Here is a 22,702-nt window from a genome sequence, read left to right as displayed (position 1 = left end):
AGTCAAGGATCTTCCTCTTCTCTCTCACAAAACGCTCAAAGACTCTTTAGGGTTCTCTCTGGGGTTAATGGCCGCAAATGACGGCCATAAACCCCTTTAAATAGGTCTCATACCCTGGAAATTAGGGTTTCATTAAACAGCGTGGACTCGCTGAGTCCACCTTTTGGACTCGCCGAGTCCGGACGCGAACCCGTGCCCAAACCGCGATCATACTCGGCGAGTTTGAGCTCCAACTCGCCGAGTCTCCTCAAAAATCACCAAATTTATAAGAATAAATAATACCTGGGAATCCGAGCTGTTACAACTAAACTTTTAGAAAATCATGACGAATATCGTATCCCTCTTTGTGGTGGACTTGATCAACGCACAACCAAGTGTACTCGATCTCCTAGTCCTTCACTTGACACTTTGTCAACGAATTAGTCTAAGTTCCAAATATGAAAGTTTTCAGTCATTGCGCAACCAAGTTGTATGATTCCAAGTTTCCGTCCAATTAAAACTTGGGCGATGAGAAACTCTCCTTATTTGGTGAATTCTTGACATCTCCACAAATAGCATAACCAAGAATCAAATCCATTATTGCTAATAATAGAAACCTTCAAACATCAATTTTTCATACATGCCATTGTAAGGATAAATAAATAAGATAAAATCAAAATTCATTTTATTGCGGAAAAATTTGTCCTTACAATGCAATTCAATTGAAAAACTATGTTATTACATATTTCTTAACAATCTATTCTAACTCCAAGTGGTAGCTCAAAAATCCAATCTTCAAACAATGTGATCGAGATCCACTTTTTCTTCACGATTAGATTCAGGTCACTTCTTCCCTTAAGCTTCCTCTCTTTTCTTCGATCCTACAAAACATCAAAATGTAATCTTATCACATCATGTATTAAGAATCTAGAATAGGAACTTAAAAGAGTTAGTTAATGGATTTTACCTGAAGCAGAGGCATACGTCTTGACTCTCCCATCTCTCAGATCTCTCAGGTAGTTAGGGCAGCTTCGTCTCCAATAACCCTTCTCTTGGCAATAAAAGCAATTAGACTCCTTTGGCACAGAACATCAGACAATCACATACTTAGTTCTTTCTGGACTTCCAATGTTGCCAGTGTCCATTGAAGTTTGGGAGTTTGATTCACCAGACAAATTTGCTTGACCAGCACGCCAAATCATTGCTGATTCAGCAGCTATAAGAAAATAGGTGAGATCAATGAGGGTCACATCGTGATCCATCATATAGTACTCTCTAACGAACTCACTATATGATTCAGGAAGTGACTGAAGAACCCAGTTAACAACCAACTCACTTGAAATCTTGACATCCAACATGCTTAACCTATCAATGTGTGACTTCATCTCTAAGACGTGTGCACGCACAGGTTTCCCATCTTCGTGTTTACTTGCCAAAAGAGCTTGAGTGAGCTTAAACTTTTCAAGCCTTCGAACTTGTGGGTTAGGGAGAACAATTGGAGGAGGTGGAGGAAGTGAAGCATGATCTCTTGTTCCTTGATCATATCGAGGAATATCATCTTCGTTTGGAAAACTTGTTCCAAGGGATTTAGGAAAACCATTGTTGTTTAACATCTACAAAACGAGAGAAAATTCAAGTTAAGTTGACTGAATCCTTAATAAAACACCCAAATGAATTATTAAGGCTAAGTTTTAAATGAATTGAAACTCCTAGATCTTTTAAGATTCATTGAACTTTTCAATGGCATGTTTAATCTCGATTATGCCCTACCATTTGTGACTGGGATGTCGAGGATCACAAACAAGGTGTGAATAACCATACGAATCACGTGGTGCACCCAATGCTACTATCACCTAATCAATGTGCCAGTTAGCCACACACGTTTCATTGATTTATGATAAGCATCAAGCCAAACTCCGTCACCAATTTCATCCCCAAATTAGTGTGTCGGTTAACCACACACGCTCCACTAACGTTTGACAAGGGTACGAAGTGTAATCCTATGGATTAGCATATAATTTCACATTTTGCCTAAAGTAACTATGATTTGGGAATTTGAATAAGCATTTAGTTACTTTGTACTTCATTATACTTATAATGGAAGGTTTTTGTCCTATCCTACCCGTTCGGCTAACGACCCTCCACTAGTCAAGAGTGCGGTGGGTAAGAGTGGATACCTATTCAATCGCCATTTTATAAGCAATTTCCTTAAACACTCCTTATAGACCAGCTTTGTGAATGAGGCCTACTAACGGTAAGACTGCCTTTTTACTCATACATATATATAATATTAGACTTTTAATGTTATATATAGTATAGGGTATATTTTACACTTTTAAAATACTAGGTGGTCTAATTTAGCAAATTATAGTTTCAATTTATTTAAATGTAAACCAAAACTTTATGGGTTTATTAATTTTCTTTTAACTATACACTTTAATTAATTAATAAAACCATAAGGGTGTAAATTGAACTTTTCAAATTACTAGGGTTTTAGAATTTAACATTTCAAAATTAAACTTTTAATCAACCTTTTAAATTCCAAAACTTGAGGGCAAGTTTTGAAACATTTCAAAACATTAGGGTTAAGAATTTAAATATTTCAAAATTAAACTTTTAATCAAAAAATTTAAATTCCAAAACTTGAGGGCAAGTTTTGAAAATTTTGAAAACATTGGGGTTTAACTTATTTAAATTTCAAAAACAAAAGTTTTAAGTTCAAATTTAAACTATAAAACCTAAAGGGTGCAATTTGAAACTATGCAAACAACACAATTATCTAATTTTGACCTAGTCAAATATTTTGCAGGATAATTCATCAAATAACTCAAATAATTAAACATTATCTTATAAGGTAACAAATATTTGATTAAATGGTGATTATCTACTATTTTGTTAAGGATATTCACCCAAAATCAATAAAAATCAGATTTTATTAATTAAAAACGTTTATGGTAAGTATCCTAAGCCAAAACAGCAAGAAAATCGTCAAAAAAACGCTGCCAGAACCTTTGACTCGTTGAGTTTGGTTCTTGACTCGTCGAGTACAGCCGACTCGACGAGTTCACCAAGAGACTCGGCGAGTCAGGCATGCAGAAGCCAAAAAAATTTCGATTTTCAGTCAAATTTTAATCAATTAAGCATCAAATTCACTAGCAAACAGCCCTAGGCTCTGATATCACTGATGGGTTTTAATCAAAGCATCATTCCTATGGTGTACATGCAAACCCTAATAGCTTTTGGATCTAGTTTGTCTAATGAACATGCAATTGAATATCCAAAGCTATAAACCCTAGATCTATCAAATAAGAACTGAAATAAGGGTTTAGTAATTACCTTTGATTGTTATATTGCAATAACAATCAATTCCTTGCTTTGATTGGCTTCAGAAAGCTTAGTGCCTCAAGTGTTGCGCCTCTAATGGAGTAAGAAAGATCACTAAGCAACTTGGATATAGAGGAGAAGAGAGGAGGCTGCCCAAAGTGGTGATGCATAAACTGAGTGGTGATGCATAAACTCAGTGTGGTGATGACTTGATGATGAGATCAGGTGGTGACATGAGAGTGGGTGGATCCGAGTGGGGGTAATCACTTGGGATTATCGGGGAAAAACCAGGGAGTGAGCCCACGGCGAGTCAGTAAGTAAGAGGGTGTTGTAAGACTATGGGGATTCATAGCATCTATGAGTCAGTGAGAGAAAAGGGACTGTGTGACTGTGGAGAGCCACAACATACGTGAGTCAGAGAAAGGGTATCGTGATACTGCAGGGAGCTGTGGTATTCACTAGTCAGAGAGGGAGTGTATCGTGTAACCGTAGGGAGTCGTAGCATACGTGAATTATATAAATAGTATTGTAAGACTATGGGGAGCCGTAGCATCAGTGAGCCAGAAAGAGAGAGGGAGAATATCATAAGACTACAGGGGGTCGTAGCATTTCCGAGGCAATGAGAGAGTGCCATAGGACGACAGGGAGCCGTAGCACTTTTTAGTAAGTGAGGGAAAGTGTTGTATAACTGCGGGGAGCCGCTGCCTTATTTGTGAGGATATGACGTAGAGTGGCTCTTAGGCATGTGTAGCCTTACTAGAAGAGTCTGTGAGAACCTGAGGGCCGAATCAAGGTCGAGACTGGGAACTCGGCAGTGGTCGAAAACCGCGGTGTTTTGAGCTAAAGAGGGGTTGTTGCGAATCAGACGGATCGAGGTGTATTGGTTGCGTATAATCATGGATCATGGGTCATGAGTTGAGTGCTAGATTGGGACGAGTGGTCCCAATTCTGTGTTGGAACAGACTCTGGAGGGTAAGTCTGATTGTATCTGTATGGAAGACGAGTAGTTGAGACTTCAGGTGAATCTCATTCTTAGAGAGATATGTTTTCCGTCTGATGCTTTAGATTTGAGTGAGCTAATTCGTTGGTTTGGGAAGGACCGTGAGGCACATGGAACTAGTAAGTAGTAAACGACCGAGGTCTGGAGTGAGGTGACTACAGGAAGGGAGTTGTAGTGTCCTCTTGAAGAAAGGTGAACTTCGTAACCTTGCGAGTCACATGAAGGGATGAGATAGCTAGTGTGAAAGGGAGTTATAAAGAATGACTGGTTGGATGAGAAATGAGTAGCCTTGAAGGTTCAACCATTGGGTCAGGAGTTGACCTGGTGTTCAGTGTCGGAAGGAACATTTGAGAGGATCTGGGGCATATGATTATGGGAGTTTGAGGATCATTCCTTCCGAAGAGTTTTGGTAGTTTCTCAGGCGGTGGGTCCTTGGTGGGATATGACCTTTCTGTTCCTTTTGTGTTGTGACCAGGTTTGATTAGAGAATCAGAGTTGATAGATTGTTCTTAGAGACTGTCATTCGATGAGCAAATGACATGGTGATATCTTGCAAGGGTAGTCTGGCAGGGAGACAGACCACTAGAGTTTTCATGTTCTGGAGAGATAGAACGAGCACCGCAACGGCATAAGGGGTTTGTCCTTTCGGGTTTGGGAGTTCTTGATGGGTTCAATCTATGTGTTGAAAAGGAGCGATTTTGAGGGTGAAATCTAATTCAAGTGGGGGAGAATTGTAACATCCTGTTCTGGATCGTCCGTGATTTAGGGATTCATGGGCTGCAACTCGGGAATGAGGAATCCCTGGGGGCTGGGACGAGTTGCTGGGAGCGTAGGGATTCTCGTCACCTTTCCGTGGATATAAGGATCGTCGTAAACAGACTTGTAACTAAGGAACCACGATAGTTTGAATATTTGGCAAGTTTAGCCCTTATTGTGAAAAGTGTGGCAATGGGGTACGCGGGGCGTAATTATGCATACGCTCGACGTACTAATGTGCGTGGAAGAAACGCGAATGTCACCTAGTTCGCTGGGCATACCAGAGGGTACGCTGGGCATATTAGGTCCTGGAAGAAAACCCTAACGTTTTGAGGTATCCCTATTTAAGGAACATTGAGGCTTTATATTCAGCCACCATTTCTAGCTCGTTAACTCTCTCAAAACCTTAAATCTCATTTATTAGCTTGTGTGAGCATTTGAGGCTTATGAAGTGATCTTATGGAGTTCTCTTGAGAAGAAGGAACTTTGAAGGAAGAAGAGTTGGCATTCAAGCTTTTGGATCTGAGTTTCCTTGTGGATGGAGCAACATTCAGAGGTATCAAGCTCAAAGCTTTATTCTTATTTTGCATAGTTCATTTAAAAGTCCATTTTAGGTTTTATGTCCCCAAAGCTTGAAGCTTTATGATTTGGTCCACCCCAGAGCCTTATACATGTCCTCATTGATGTATTCAGATGCTAGAGTTCATAAAAATGGAGTCTTGCTTGTCAAGACCTTCCCATTTAAGAGATATGTGGATTTTTATGGGGAATAAGTGAGATTATATGAGATCTAGACTTATACAGCCTTCATAGGGCTTAAATTCACCAACATTATGCTATAAGAGACTTTATTTGACCGAGATCTGAGATGGTAGCCTTTGTCTTAATGAGTTAAGACCAATAGAGTGGAATAAGCAAGATTGGGACGTACGCTGAGCCACTCCCAATTACGTGCAACAGAGTGAGACGTACGCCCAGCGTACGCGCCGTGTGTTGACCTCTTTGTTGACTTTTTGGCTTTCAAGCAAATGTGGACTTTTGAGGGTCAAAAGGGTCTTTTTACCCTCTTAGGACTTAGTAGAGGAGTTGACCTAACATTATGGGATATTCATGTCATGATTTAATTGCTTGAAATTGTGACATATGTTAGGCAAGGATTAGATTGGCAAGTCGGGTGCAGGAGTTGCTTACTCTACTTGCGAGGTGAATCTTCTCACTATACATTACCTTGAATGATATCGATGTGCGGAACGGAGGGTCTTATGTGTATGTGTATGTTTGTGATTTATGTGTATTGTGTTATATGTATGATATGTGTTATATAGACCAGACCAGGCTGTCCAACGACTCATGAGGCCAGAGGGTCCTCGATCAGACCGGACCGAAGGGTCCAACGAGATAGACCGGACCGGAAGGTCCAACGAGCTACAACACTGGAGGGTCCCACTAAGACACAATGACCGGAGGGTCATACCGACTTATAGCCTCGAGTGGCCTATGTGTTGTATGTGTATTTTAAGGAACTCACTAAGCTTCTTGCTTACCGTGGTATGTGTTATGTGTTTCAGGTTCTTATGAGGATCGCGAGAAGGCACCGACTTGATTGTACACACCAGAGAAGGAGTCATGTTTGAGGATCCTGGATTATTAATTAAATGATTACGGAGATGTGTTTTGTAAATTAAACTAATGGGGATTTTGAGAAATGTGTTATGAGAATTATGTGATTTTTAAATAAAAATTTTGCTTGAAAATGTTCGGTGTTACAACATTAAGTCCTCAAAATCCTTCACCCTATCAGCCTCCATTATCTCTTGATCCATAGATCGAAACCCAAGCCATCTTGAGAGTGTCCTTAAGTTATTGAGAGTTTTTGGGTGTTCTTTTGTGATTTTGAAGAAGAAGGAGCTTGGTGGTGGTTCATTGTTGGAGTTGGAGCTTCAAGATCAAGAGCTATCTTCTTCGTTGCAAGCTTTTGGAGGTAAAAAGTTCTTACCTTGATGGTTCCTTTCTTAGATCCCTTTTAGTGGGTAGATTTAGTACTTTTGGTCCCATGACTTTGGTCTTGTGGAGTATGGACTACTCCAGATAATTTGAGTTGTCCTTTTTAACACTTAAGAGTGCATGGAGTCATAAAAATCGGATCTTCTAAGTTAAAGCTCAATGATGCATGATTTGGTGACCACTTAAGGGAAATAGAATGCTAAATCCATGGCTTGAGTCCCATTAAGACATGCAAAAGCATGAAGTTTGCAGCTTTATGGCTTAATATGCTTTAATGAGCTTAGATATGAAGTTGGGCATTAGATCTTAACGATTTAAGATCTTAAAAGTGAGTTGTGGCAAACTAGGGTGTACGTCGGGCGTACGTGGGTCTACGATGAGCGTACGCACCTGAAGTCCCGATCTTGCGGAGCACCAAGTACGTCGGGCGTACTGATGGTACGCTTAACATACTTACCAGAGAGGTTTTTCGGCTCTTAGTTTGGGCCACCTTGGGCTTAGGGATTTGGTCCTTTGTTGGGCTTCAAGCCTTTCTATGACGGACCTTTTTGGACATGGGCCCATTTTGGGCATGGAATATCTTTTGGGCTTTGGCTAGTTGTATTTGGTCCATGGTGTGTTAGGCCCAATAATGAAAGGATTGAGCATCCTTTTACCCTTGACGTCGTGGTTTAGGATTTAGACTCTAGGGTAGGGTTAATAGCCTGATTGCTAATTACAGTTTTATTATTTGTGCTTTAGTGAGAGAACCTCACAATTCGGTAGCCCAAGTGTGATTTGATATCTTCAGGAAGAGGTGAATTTCCTTCGCTTTACTCGTGGGTCGAAGCACCAATTTCGGCCCACTACATTATGTTGGTAGGATAATAACTGTCTTCGTGACAATTTCCTGTGTTGCTTGTTTGTGTTTGATGTGTCTGTGACTCTTGTTGATATGATTATATTCTAGTTTTAGGGGTATAATAGACCCGATACCGGTTGAAAGAGACCGAAGAGGTTGAAATACACCCAGTACCGGTTGAAAGAAAATGAAGGGGGGTTGAAATAGACCCAATACCAGGTGAAAGAGACCGAAGGGGTTGAAATATACCCAATACCGGTTTAAAGAGACCGAATGGGTTGAAATAAACCCAGTTACACTATGAGTGTTATGTATGTACGGTATGGGGTATTTTGGGGTACCTCACTAAGCTTTGTGCCAATAGTATTCAATTTGTGTTTCAAGTACTTCCAGCTCGAAAGGCAAGGGCATGACTTGATCGCACCACATCTGTCCATGTGTTCCACATTTACGTGATTTTGGGATTTATAATCTAATATTTTTTTCATTATGATACACTTTTGGTTGTTATGTCATCACTATTAGATTTTCAAATGAAAATTTTTGTCTGGGAATTTTCGGATGTTACAAGTTGGTATTAGAGCCTTTGATTGAGGGATTCGGGTATACTCTCAGGTGTGTGTGAACTCAAATTGGGGATTTGGTAGATTTTCCATAAAAAGAAACATTTTAATTAAAGAATGGGGTGTGATGCGTGCAATCAACCGAGCTCAAGTAAGTATTCTTAAAATACCCATACATTTTATATGTTTTACGCTATGATATGAGAAATACATGCTAGATCAGGGATAAGGATATGCTCAGGATTGCATGATAGAAAGCTAGGAGAGATGCATTTATATGTCTATTGTATTAGCTTATAGATTTGCATGCTAGTATGAGATTAGTTGTCTGATAGGATGGCATGTTTAGATTGTGTTCTGATTTGAATTGCGTGATGCTCGAATTTTGCGTGCTTTGTGCTTTAAGGAAATTTTATTAGTACCAACTGACTATTGAACGAATGCGTTTGGTTACATATTATTGAGATTAGATAATTTTAGAAGGATGAGTTTAACTCTATTGCACAACACTTGTTTGAGTCTAACCATTGTAGTGTGGGACCTTTCATTCAAAGAATTATCTAGTACCGATAGTACCTAATTGTATTCGTGTTGTAGTTAAATGGTATTAGTGGGAGTTCCTTCTACAAATGATAGCAAAGGGTGGTGAGGAAGGAACCCTAGGAAGTTCGTGGAATATGTGGTGGCACGTAGGACGCCTTATAGTATGAGGAGAGTATCAAATAGGAATGAGTGGCATGGAGGAGTCGAGGTAGCCCTTTGGGAGGATATAGATAGGTGTGGATGGTAGTATTTGGCCCATACTACTGGAAGCAATAGATTTATACCCGAGAAAAGGAAGACCATGAGGAATCTAGGAAACTTGAGAGTGTGAACCTCTTCGTATGTTTACTGACTGTTTATGTGATTATATATCAGCATGTTGGTGACATGGTGGAGCAGGGAGTTCAGAATCCTGATCTAGATCAGGCACGGGCACCGAACCAATTGATGAGGGTCTACGCTAGTTCATTGCATCAGAGGTTACTAGAGGCATCCTTGATGTGACCCCGGTGATGTTTGGGTCGATCAAGGAGGGTATCATCGAGCTGACGAAGGATCGCCTTCGGATCTTCAGGGCCGATCTGTCCGCTAGCTAGTCTGGGGCCTACACTCTCTCCGTTAAGGATTTCATGGGATGTAGGGCTCCAAAATTCTTTAGGGTGAAGGACCCTATTACCGCCAGGTGTTGGCTAGCAGATATTGAGTGTGCCCAGATGACAAGATTCTTCCCCGCGGTTGAAGGTGAGGTTCATTGCAAGATGTCTGAGGGAGCAAGATAGGGATTGATCGGAGGAGGTTCTCTATACTCTGGGAGCCCCAGCCATTGAGGTCATGACCTGGTTCTGAGCGGAGGTTGCACCAGTTGTTGAGGTGCAATAACTAGAGAGTGAGTTACTGGATATGCGGTAGACGAATGAGACCGTGACAAAGCTCACTGCCAAGTTCAGAAAGAGAGCCCTATTGGCACCCCAGTATTCTGCAGATGAGGAGATATGAAAGAATCGGTACCATGACATGTTGAGATCAGATATCCGGGAGTCTATTAGTTTTTTCGCCTGTCCGACACTAGACGACATGATATTCAGGGCTCGGGAATAAGAAATTGATTTGGAGCACAAAGTTAAGAGGAAGGAAGAGCATGGGCAGACGAATGGAGTTTCAACGAAGAAACCCAAGGGTTTTGATTTTAGTTTGAGGGGCCAGAAGGGTCAGGGCCGTTGTGGCAAGTGCGGCAAGGCACATGATGGGGTCTATAGGGCGGGTCATTCGGGCTGCTATAAGTGCGGCAAGACAGAGCATTTTGGCAAGGATTGTACTGCCGCTGCCTCCACCACCCAGATATCATATCTAATTTGCTTCCATTGCAATCAGAGGGGCCAAAATAAGGCCAACTGCTCGAGTTTTGCATCAGGAGGACTAGTAGCAGCACCTGATCCAACGACTTTAAGGATCACTGTTGGCCGCCAGGGTAAGGCGGAGCTGCCAGTTATTCGGAGCAGGGTTAACTGACAGTCGAAGAGGTTCGTGCAGCACCCAATGTGATCACTAGTATGTATATTCTCCTTACCTTCTTATTTATGTTATTTTTCATGCTTATATGTTTGTATTGTTGTTTAGGGTCGTTCCTTGTGAACGGTATTCCTGCTTTTGTTTTATTTGATTTGGGGGCTACCCGATATTTTGTATCCCTTTGACTTAACAGGAGGTTTGATGATGTTCGTGGAGAGTAAGATTATCCACTATAGGTTGAGATTGTGAATTAGCGTCCGATGCAAGTGTTAAGGGTTCACCGGGGATGCACTTTGGAGTTATTCGGTGAGTAGTACCTGATTGATTTGGTCTTGATTCCCCAGCGCGAGAGCAAGGTCATCGTGGGGATGGACTGGTTGAGCCCCAATGGAGTGAGATTGGTTGTGGGATTTAGTTGGTATAGGTTCGATCCCTAAGTGCGGAGAGTTAGTGATCCAGGGGGAGGTTGCTCAGCATGGTCCAACTCTATGTTTGGCAGCTAGGGCCATACATTATCTTTAACAGGGATGTTCCGGGTTTGTAGCCTATATGATGGATACACAAGAGAAAGGTGAGGTGACCATAGATGATTTATCGATTATTCGGGAATACCCGAATGTGTTCTCGGAGGACTTGCCAGGGGTGCCTCCAGAAAGGCAGGTGGAGTTTCGAATTGACATGGTTCTAGGTGTGGCTCTGATAGCCAAAGCACCTTATTTGTTAGCATCTCCAGAGATGTAGAAGTTGTCTACGCAGCTGCAAGAGCTGCTAGACAAGGGATTTATTTGGCCGACTAGTTCACTATGGGGTGAGCCGATCTTATTTGTGAAGAAAAAGAATGGGACATATTGGATGTGTATTGACTATTGGGAGCTGAATAAGCTAACGTTGAAGAACCGTTACCCGCTTCCAAGGATCGACGATTTATATGATCATCTTCAAGGTATATCTTGGTTTTCCAAGATTGATTTGCATTCGGGTTATCAGCAGATGATGGGTTCGACAGTAGGATATGAAGAAGACGGTCTTTCGGACTCGTTATGGTCATTATGAGTTAGTGGTGATGCCCTTCGTGCTCATAAATGCTCCAGCCGCATTCATGGATCTCATGAATCGCGTATGCAGGCCTATGTTGGATCGGTATGTGATTGTGTTTATTGATGACATCTTGGTCTATTCTAAGACGCTGGAGCAACATGAGGAGCATCTAAGGGATATATTAGAGATTCCAAGGAGTGAGAGATTGTATGCGAAGTTCTTCAAGTGTGAGTTCTAGATGCGCGGGGTGCAACTTTTGGGGCACATTGTCAACCAAAACGATATTCTGGTCGATCCGGTAAAGGTTGAGGTGGTGATGAGGTGGGACGTCTCAAGGTCTCCATTTGAGATTCGAAGCTTCCTTGGATTGGCAGGTTATTATCGGAGATTCATTCAAGATTTCTTCAAGATAACAGTTCCTTTGACCAGGTTGAAAAAGAAGAATGTCCCATTTTGTTAGTGGCCATAGTAGTAGGAAACTTTTGAGACTATGAGATAGAGATTATGTGAGGCGCCGATGTTAAACCTACCATAGGGTGTTGATGACTTTATTGATGGGTTTTAGACATGATATCTTTCCTATGTGCACATACAACCCAATAGCTTGGATCTAGGTTTCTCTAATTGAACATGCAATATATCCAAGATTTTCATGGCTAGATCTAATTTAAACTAACAATCAAAATATATGAAAACAGATCTAGAATAATACCTTGAGTTACTTGCTTGAAAACCTTCTTCTTCTTGGAGCTTAGAGTCACAATTGTCACTCCTCTAATGGCTTACAAACACCAACTAGCAAGAAGATGATTTGAGAGAGGTAAGGAAGAGGGAAATCGGCTCTAGGGTTACTCCAATCACAAGGTCATCGATTTCCACAACCCCAAGGGTCTATTTATACTGTGAGCTCCTAGGGTTTCACCCTAAAACCCTAATTGGATAACTTAGCCTCAAAGCAATCCAATATCTCTTCTAGATAAGGCCTTGGGCGATTTCTAGGTGATCCACATCCCTAAAATCGTCCACCCCATATCCATAAGGATTCTTAGCTCAAAATATAACTATCACAATTTGACAGTTCATACCCCTTTCTTCAACTAATCTCTTTAAGTCACCAAATTAATTCCTAATTAATTTATGACTTATATTAATCAAATAATATTATTATTCCTTTAACATATTATTCTTATAATACATTAATAATTATATCTCTTCTCTCTATATAAATCACCCTGTTAAGTTATTATGGTGAAGGCAACCCAAAAGGACCATGCACAATCGGGTCAAGTACTTACCAAATATTGTTACAGCCTTAGACACTAATCCAACAGTCTCCCACTTGGATAAGTCTAGTAACTATAAACGCAAACACTAACCGATTAGCAATTGTAGCTCTCAAAGACGCTGTCAACTCTGATCTTATCAGTAACCTGTCCTTTAGATAAGGGATCGTACAGTCCTCTATTTTGATATCGTGCAGACGATTTCATGAATCATTGTCATACTTATTGTCCAGCAACTATTTTCTCGATCTCAGATTTATTTGACATAGAACTTAATTGAACACATCAATTAAATCCTGACCGGGCCCGACACATAAGTCAAATCAAATCATCGAGCGGCCGTGATATCGCTTTTACCCTCTTAGGATAAAATTAACAGATAAACTTCGACTTATATGCATTTACTTATCGACTAATCAACTATACACAACAATGCGTTTTATGACATCAATTTACTGATGTGGTTTTGCATTATCAGTGTACAACCAATTAGTAAATAATAAACCATATATCTATGTTTTAAGACCATATGATATTATCGTCTTGCGATCACCCCAAAGTGACTCCAGCAAGCGCGAGTTTATTCTAATGCTCAAAACTTGTTCATAAGCACTCATGAACGTTGCAGCAAACCTTTGCTATGTCAAATACCATTTAGACAATCTACACACCAATTCATGACAATCTTCATTCATACCTACTTCCAACATATGAACGATTGTGGACAGTTTGAATAATTCGATTATTCTTAATAAACTCAATTATTCTGGAAGTCAAAACATGCAAAGTGAAACAACATCTAAACAATTAACATAAGATAGTAACTTTACTTATAAACAATACTCTTTTATTTAATCATCAAATGTCAATTACATTTACCTATTACATGTTTGTAAACTATCCAATCTAAACTAATATCATCCTTCAGCCCAATACTCCTAGCATGCTGCAAGTGCTTAACCCTGCTCAGTCCTTTCGTAAGCGGATCTGCTGGGTTATCTTCTGATGATATCCTCTTAACCACGAGGTGTTCTTCTTCTACTCGATCTCTAATAAAGTGATATTTTCAGTCGATATGTCGAGATCTACCATGATCCCTCGGTTCCTTGGTCAAGGGAACCGCTCCTTCATTATCACAGAAAATTTCCATGGGCTCCTTTATAGCAGGCACAAATCCAAGATCGCCAATGAAGTTCTTCAACCATATTGCCTCCTTTGACGCTTCGCTCGCTACAATGTACTCTGATTCTCACGTTGAATCAGCTACAGTTTCCTGTTTGGAACTTTTCCAAGTTACCGCTCCTCCATTAAGGGTAAATACCCATCCCGACTGCGAACGGTAGTTGTCCCTGTCGGTCTGGAAACTGGCGTCACTATACCCTCGCACCTTTAAGTCGTCACTCCCTCCGAGGACTAGAAACCATTCCTTGGTCCTCCGAAGGTACTTAAGGATGTTCTTGACCGCAATCCAATGCGCTCTTCCAGGATTCCCTTGATATCTACTGACCACGCTCAAAGCAAAGGCCACATCAGGATGAGTACAAGTCATAGCATACATGATTGAGCCAACTGCGGAAGCGTAAGGTTCTCGGCTCATCTCAGCTATCTCGGCTTCGGTACTCGGACTTTGAGTCTTACTCAACTTTGTATTACTTTGTATCAGTAGTTCTCCCTTCTTCGAGTACTCCATACTAAAACGTTTTAGTACCTTATCTAAGTAAGTATACTGACTAAGTCCTATTAGTCTCTTACTTCTTTCTCTTACTATCCTTATTCCCAAAATATAGGAAGCCTCTCCGAGGTCCTTCATAGAGAAGCACTTCCCGAGCCAGGACTTTACCTCCTGCAGAGTCGGGATGTCGTTTCCTATGAGCAGTATGTCATCGACATACAAAACGAGAAAGCTAACTATGCTCCCACTGGCTTTGACATATACACATGATTCATCTTTGCTTCGTACAAATCCAAACTCTTTGACTTTCTCATCAAAGCAAAGATTCCATCTGCGAGATGCTTGGTTAAGTCCATAAATGGACTTCTCAAGCTTGCACACTCTATTTGGATGCTTCAGATCGACAAAACCCTCTGGCTGAGCCATGTAAACATCCTCAGCCAACTTCCCATTAAGGAAAGTGGTCTTGACATCCATTTGCCATATCTCATAATCATGAAATGCGGCAGTGGCTAGCATCACCCTAATAGATTTTATCTTAGCAATTGGTGAGAAGGTCTCATCATAGTCAACTCCGGGAGTTTGAGTAAAGCCCTTCGCCACCAGTCGTGCCTTGTACGTGTGCACATTCCCATCCACATTGGTCTTCTTCTTGAAGATCCATTTGCACCCAACTATCTTACGTCCGGGCACATTGTCAACCAAATTCCAAACTTGGTTGTCATACATGGATTGAATCTCGCTGTCCATCGCCTCTTTCCATTTGGCAGACTCCGGGCCTTCCATGGCTTCCTTATAGAAATTAGGTTCATCTGGATTTATTAGTGTACTATCACTAATATACGTGTCCCCTTCGGTAGTAATATGAAAACCATACAACTGGGGTTGAACTCTAACTCTTTCGGAACGTCTAAGAGGTAAGGACTCGTCAATTGGTTCAACTGGAGTTTCCTCTTCGGGTTGAGCGCCAGCGGTAGAGGTTCCTTCATCACTCGACTCTTGAATCTCTTCAAGATCGATCTGCCTCCCACTGTCTCCTTGGTTTATGAGTTCTCATTCTCGGAAAACCCCTCTTCTTGCTACGAAGACAACATTGTCACTCAGTCTATAGAAGAGATATCCAAAGGATTTCTGCGGGTAGCCGATGAAATTACATCGCTCACTACGAGGTTCGATCTTGTCATGAATTTCTCGTCTTACGAAAACTTCACAACCCCAAACCTTGATATGTGCCAACGAGGGAGCTTTCCATGTCCACATCTCGTGAGGTGTTTTGGCAACCTTCTTTGTAGGGACTCGGTTAAGGATATGGGTGGCAGTCTCTAAGGCATACCCCCAAAATGAGATAGGTAGTGAAGCATGACTCATCATAGAACGAACCATGTCTAACAAGGTTCGATTGCGCCTTTCTGCCACACCATTTAACTGTGGTGTCCTTGGTGGCGTTAATTGCGAAACTATTTCGCATTCCTTGAGATAGTCGTGGAATTCAAGACTTAGGTACTCTCCTCCTCGATCGGATCGAAGCATCTTGATCTTCCTGCCCAATTGATTCTCCACTTCATTCTTAAATTCTTTGAACTTTTCAAACGTTTCAGACTTGTGCTTAATTAAGTAAATATGCCCATATCTACTATAATCATCGGTGAAAGTCACGTAGAAGCGGTTTCCATCCTTTGTGGTGGATCTAAAGGGCCCACATACATCGGTATGTATGAGATCCAATAAACCTTCACCCCTCTCACAAGTGCCAGTGAAGGGTGACTTGGTCATCTTTCCAAGTAAACAAGATTCGCACGTGTCATCTTCCCTAAGGTCGAATGACTCCAACACTCCATCCTTTTGGAGTTGGGCTATGCGTTTCTTGTTGACATGTCCAAGACGATAATGCCACAAAGATGCTTTATCCACACTATTGCAAGAATCCATACACAACACATCATTTCCTAGGTTATCTACAACCATAACATTTTCATAAATTCCATTACAAGGCATTGCTTCAAAGTATAAAACGCCATTTAGATAAGCATAAATAGAACCATTCATATTATTAAACGAATATCTAAATCCTTTAAACAAACCATGAACTGATATAATGTTTCTTGCCATATCTGGCGAGTAGCAACAATTATTTAAATCTAAACCTAATCCATTACTAAGCACTAAAGAATACACTCTAATCTTGGTGACAGGTGACGATCTTCTGTTTCCCATGATTAGATTTATTCTTCCTTGCTCCACATCTCTATCTCTTCTTAGTCCCTGCAAATCAGAACAAATGTGGTAACCACATCTTGTATCAAGAACCCAAGAAATAGTATGAGATGAATCATTAGATTTAATTGTGTATATACCTGCAAAAGATGGCATGATCTTTCCATCCTTGATGGCTTCCAGATATTCCGGGCAGCTTCTCTTCCAATGCCCTATTTTGTGGCAATGATGGCACTCTGCCTCCTTCAGGTTAGGGTTAGGCTTAGCAGGATCAACCTTGGTCCCACTAGAAGAGGAACCATTTTGGGACTTTCCCTTGCTGTGGCTCTTTAACGGAGCCTTCCTCTTCTTGCCTCTTCCCTGACCTATAGCCAAAACATGAGCAGCGGTTGGTGTGGGAGTGGGTACAACAAACTTGTCCTTTAGGTTGCTCTCAGCGGTCCGTAGGAGTCCTTGGAGTTTGCTTAGGGTGACCTCTTCCTTGTTCATGTGGTAGGTCATCCTAAATTGGTTGTAGCATGAAGGCAAGGAGTGAAGAACAATGTCGATGGCCAAATCCTCCCCAAAGTTAACATTTAACTTGCGAAGACGATTAACATATCTTTGCATCTTTTGCAAGTGCACGGTTAACGATTTTCCACTTCCCATCTTGGCGGTGATCATGTTGGTGATGATCTCGTAGCGCTCTTGCCTCGCGCTTTGGTGGTACCTCTCCATCAAGTCTTGATGCATTTCATAGGGATACATGTCCTCATAGGACTTTTGGAATTCTTGGTTCATAGTGGCTATCATGATGCAATGGACTTTCGTTGCATCACGTTCGTGTGTCTCAAAGACAATCATCTCTTCAGGAGTAGCGATTTTCGGGTTGACCTTCTCGAGCTTTTCGTCGAGGACATACTCTTTGTCCTCGTAGCGTGCAATGGTGCGAATGTATCTTATCCATTCACTAAATCTCGTACCATCGAAGGTCACCTTTTGGAAAAGACTCATTAACGTGAATGAGTTAGCAGCAGCGTTGTTTGCGTTCGACATCTACAATTAAAAAGGACAAGGTTTGATTAGAATTGGATCCCTAATTAAACACCCAAAATGAAAAAATTAGGGCTAGGACCCGACAACATTATTTAAATATTAGAAAAGGAATGCCGTAATCCAACATGCAAATAATTTTGAGGTAAGTGAATGACGATTCACTAATTCTTCACCTTGAAAACATAACCTTAAGTTTTTATTGAGAATTCCTAGATTTTCTTTGATTATCATTGAACTTTTCAATATCATGTTTAAATCTCGATATGCCCCTCTAGTTTGTGACTGGGATACCGAGGATCACAAAGCGGGTGTGAATAACCATGCAAATCTACATGGTGCCTTCATTGTTACGATCACCCATTCGATGTGCCGGTAAACCACACACGCTCCATCGAACTATGATAAACAATGAATCACCCTTTGTCACCTTTGCTTAGAACCAATTAGTGTGTCGGTAAACCACACACGCTCCACTAAATTCTTAGCAAGGGTGCAAAGTGCAATTTCTTGGGATTGCATCAATTCACTTTTCCTAAAGTAGCTAAGATTGGGAATTTTATAAAATAGTTTAGTTACTTTATAGATTCATTATACTTATTAATGAGGAGAGAGAGTTGCCCTATCCTACCAGTTCGGCTAACGACCCTCCACCAGTCAAGCAAGAGGTGGGTGTGAGTGTACACCCATTAAGCACCATTTTATAGGCAGCAACCTTATACCCACCTTATAGACCGGCTTCGTGAATGAGACCTACTAACGGTAAGACTAGCATTTTACTTATATATTTATTAAGCTTTTAATAATATAATAGTATAGGGTTGAATTTTAAACTTGTAAAATTCTAGGGGTTGAAATTTAAATTCTTCTAAATTAAACTATTAATCACCAAATTCAAATTTCAAAACTTTCGGGATAAATATTGAACTTTTCAAAACAATAGGGATCAAATAACAAACAATTCAGATTAAACAATTAATTTCATAATTATCTATATTTGACCTAATCGAATTTTAGTCATTAGATAATTACCAAATAATCTTAAATAGTCCAAATTTATCATATAAATAATTAATATTCACAAGATTTGAAATTATCTATTCTTTTGTCAAGGACAATCATTAAATTAGGTTAAAATTCGGATTTCTACTTAATAAAACGATTTAGGTATCAATCCAAGACAAAACAGCAATAAAATCCCGAATTATCCTCTGTCTGACGCTGGGACTCGCCGAGTCAAGCTTTGGACTAGCCGAGTAGGGCCAACTCGCCGAGTCCAGACACTGACTTGCCGAGTTGGGTCGGCCAGAGGTGAAGAAAAATGATTTTCAGCAAGCAAAACAGTTAAGCATCACATTCAATTGAAACCAATCATGTCTCTGATACCACTGATGGGTTTTAGACATAAGATCTTTCCTATGTGCACATACAACCCTATAGCTTGGATCTAGGTTTCTCTAATTGAACATGCAATATATCCAATACTTTCATGGCTAGATCTAATGTAAACTAACAATCAAAATATATGAAAACAGATCTAGAATAATACCTTGAGTTACTTGCTTGAAAACCTTCTTCTTCTTGGATCTTAGAGTCACAATAGTCACTCCTCTAATGGCTTACAAACACCAACTAGAAAGAAGATGATTTGAGAGAGGTAAGGAAGAGGGAAATCGGCTCTAGGGTTACTCCAATCACAAGGTCATCGATTTCCACAACCCCAAGGGTCTATTTATACTGTGAGCTCCTAGGGTTTAACCTTAAAACCCTAATTGGATAACTTAGCCTCAAAGCAATCCAATATCCCTTCTAGATAAGGCCTTGGACGATTTCCAGGTGATCCACATCCCTAAAATCGTCCACCCCATATCCATAAGGATTCTTAGCTCAAAATATAACTATCACACATTTGACAGTTCATACCTGTTAGGGTGCAAAGTCATGCTTGGATGTAATGTTTTAGGCTTTCCTCTTTGTATGTGTAAATGGGTTGAGTCTTTGCTATAAATAGGAAGTGAGTGACTCCCATTATGTAAGAGTCCATTTGGAGTGTTAGACTAGAGAGAGAAATTTGTACAAACCCATTTGTATATTCTTTCTAGATCTAATATGAGCTTACAAAGAATTATTTACTCCTTGTGTTCTTGAATTTGTATGATGAATCACTAGATCTTTTCTAATTCCGCACATGCCATCATAATCAACGCCACTACAATTGGTATCAGAGCGGGTGTTCTTGATTTTCATCAAGAATTGATCCTTGATGGCTATTTTGATTTGGTGATTCTTTTTGTTCATTGATCTTCGTGTTTAGAGAGTATTTTTGTGTTCTAGAAGTCGAATTTTTCTTTGATTTGATCCATAATTCGACTTTCTCTCTCTAGAATACTTGTTTGTATCACTTTATCTCTCTAGAAAACCCATTGAAAATCACTTTCTCTCTCTAGAATTCTTCAAGTTTTTGTGATCATGGTGGCTTTGCCATATTATTCTTGGATTGTGATCGTTAAAGATGTGAAATACAAAGTCAATGAAGATCAATTTTATGGGTTGTTGTTAAGCAAATTGATTTCATGGGGTAATTTGGTTTCTTATGGAGGTTTGAAGGATGATCATGGAAGCTTGGTATTTCAACCAATTTGTAAGATTGTATGGTTGAATAAAATTGCCTTGTCCATATTAGTTCGTAGTAGAAATCAAAAGGAAGGAGAAGAAAGAGATTTGTACAATAAGAAATATGTTTCTCTTATTGAAAACCCGAATGATCTTCATGGACTTAAGTTTGTTGAAGTTCTTGACAATGGAGTTCAATGTGATGTTCTTGATGTTCAAGAAAAAGGAGTTCAAGTTGATTTTCAAGATGAAAAAGTTTTTTGCTCAATTGGAGTTCAAACCGATGATATTTTGTGTTCTTGTGATTCATTTGAAGGAATGATTCCTTATCGGAAACCGATGATCCAAGAAAATCACAAGTATCAAACTCCAAAAGATTTGATTCAAACTCAAAATGTTCATGTTGTTGAAAGTGGGTTTGTTCATGAAGTCAAGTCTTCAAGATGCAAAAAGATGAGAAAGAAAAAGAAGAAGATGAATCGGAAGAACAAGCGGGTTTACTCACAAAAATCGTCAAATGTTGTGAAGCCAAAATCTGTGAAGCAAATTTGGGTTCCAAAGCAACAATCTCCAAGTGTTGAATCCAATTTGAAGTCAAAACCCAAATGTGTTGGTGGTTCTTTTGAAGATGTTCTTGGATCGTTGAAGAACACGAAGAACATGAAGAACGAGTTGTACATCTCGCATGGTGGGTGGTACAATGTTCGATTTGGAGATTTTCTCATTCTGACAAAAGAACCAAGATCTTCCAAATTTGATTCGTTTGTTGAAAACGAAACTTGATTCGTTAAAAAGGTATCACAAATTCTCAAATGGATTCCAAAACATCCATGATTTCGATTCGTACTTTGCGTTTTTCATTTTTGATCGATTTGCCTCATTGGATCTAATCCGTTTCAATCCCTTTGTTGATCCAATTAATTTTTCTTTAGATCAAATTACAAAAATCAAAATGATATTCTATCATTTTTTTCAGTTCATCATAAATGATTTTGTTCACAATTCCTTTCTTGATTCAATTGGTTACTGTTCACGAATTGTGCCAAACCAATTTTCTAGTCATTTTACTGTTCATCTCGAGCCCATTAACCACTTAATCCAACTTTCAAATTCTTTACTGTTCGTGAGTATTATTGAGCCCATATTCTTTTCCGTGATCCGATTTCATTAAATAATGGAGCCCAAAAGCTGATAAAATCAATTTGAAACGTCTGTTCTTCATCGTATGGTTATATGAGTTGTACTTTTAGTTCGTCCAAGAAATTCATCTTCTTGAATGATTGCTCTTGAAACCTCGATCTCGTTATTTCGAAATTTTTCTATTAATCGATCGATGTTCTTGAGTTCAAACATCATTTCTTTGTTTCTTATAATCGATTAGCTATCCTTAGTTATAAGGACTTGTGAATCGATTTCGTTAATTCCGAAATCGATAATGATCAAGTTAGAGTGAAGAATTTCGAGATTGAGTTTTTGATTAGAAGAATTTGATCCAGAATTTTGAAACTGATGAAGAACAAGTATTGATTTTCAGTTCTTATGATTATTCTTGATAATTGTTCAAGAACAGATGAAGAATGTTTGACTAGAAGTTCTTTTAGTCAAAATCGATTATCAAATCACAGAATCGATCGATTAAACTCAAAATTGAGTTCGCATATAGAAAAATCAATTGAGAAAGAAAAATGCGAAATCGATTCAACTGAAATTCTGTTGGAGAAAGAAGAATGCGAAATCGATTGACAAAGAAGAAGGTCTCTTGATAAACTGAGAAATGTCGATGAATTGATTTCGTATGGGTGATATTTGATTACTGTTTTTGAATTCGCATATTGTGAATTTGGTTTTGAATGTCGATGGTCAATAGTTGTGTTTCGTTTGAGGATGATTGGAATTGACGAACAAACAGGACGATGTATAAAACACGAAGCCTGTGTTGAAGAACTGATTGTGAAATCGATGTTTGGAATTTAGATTTTGAATGGATTCGCGTTTGGTGAAACTTGCGAATTCGTTTTTGATTTTGATTTACTGGAAATTGGATTTGGAATCGATATTGAGGGTCGTTTGTTTTTGGATCGATGCCGATGGATGTTGGATTCATTTTCAATGGAAGATTATTTGATAATAGAAGTTGTGTTTGGTTACACAAAAGCGAAGCTAGATGAATGAAAAATGAAATCGATTCTTTGTTGGTTGAGAACGAATCGAGTGGTCAAAAGATCTTGGAGTCGATTTTGAGAATTGGGGAGTACTGTTCGCAAATTTGGGGTTGATCTTGACTGAAACGCGAAGGTTGTTACCAAGAGTCAATAATCGGGATCGATTTTG

Source organism: Lactuca sativa, chromosome 8, assembly GCF_002870075.4.
Source record: "Lactuca sativa cultivar Salinas chromosome 8, Lsat_Salinas_v11, whole genome shotgun sequence".
In the NCBI taxonomy this organism is placed as follows: Eukaryota; Viridiplantae; Streptophyta; class Magnoliopsida; order Asterales; family Asteraceae; genus Lactuca; species Lactuca sativa.
The sequence above is the reverse complement of the archived record's forward strand: the minus strand, read 5'-3'. Positions refer to the sequence as shown.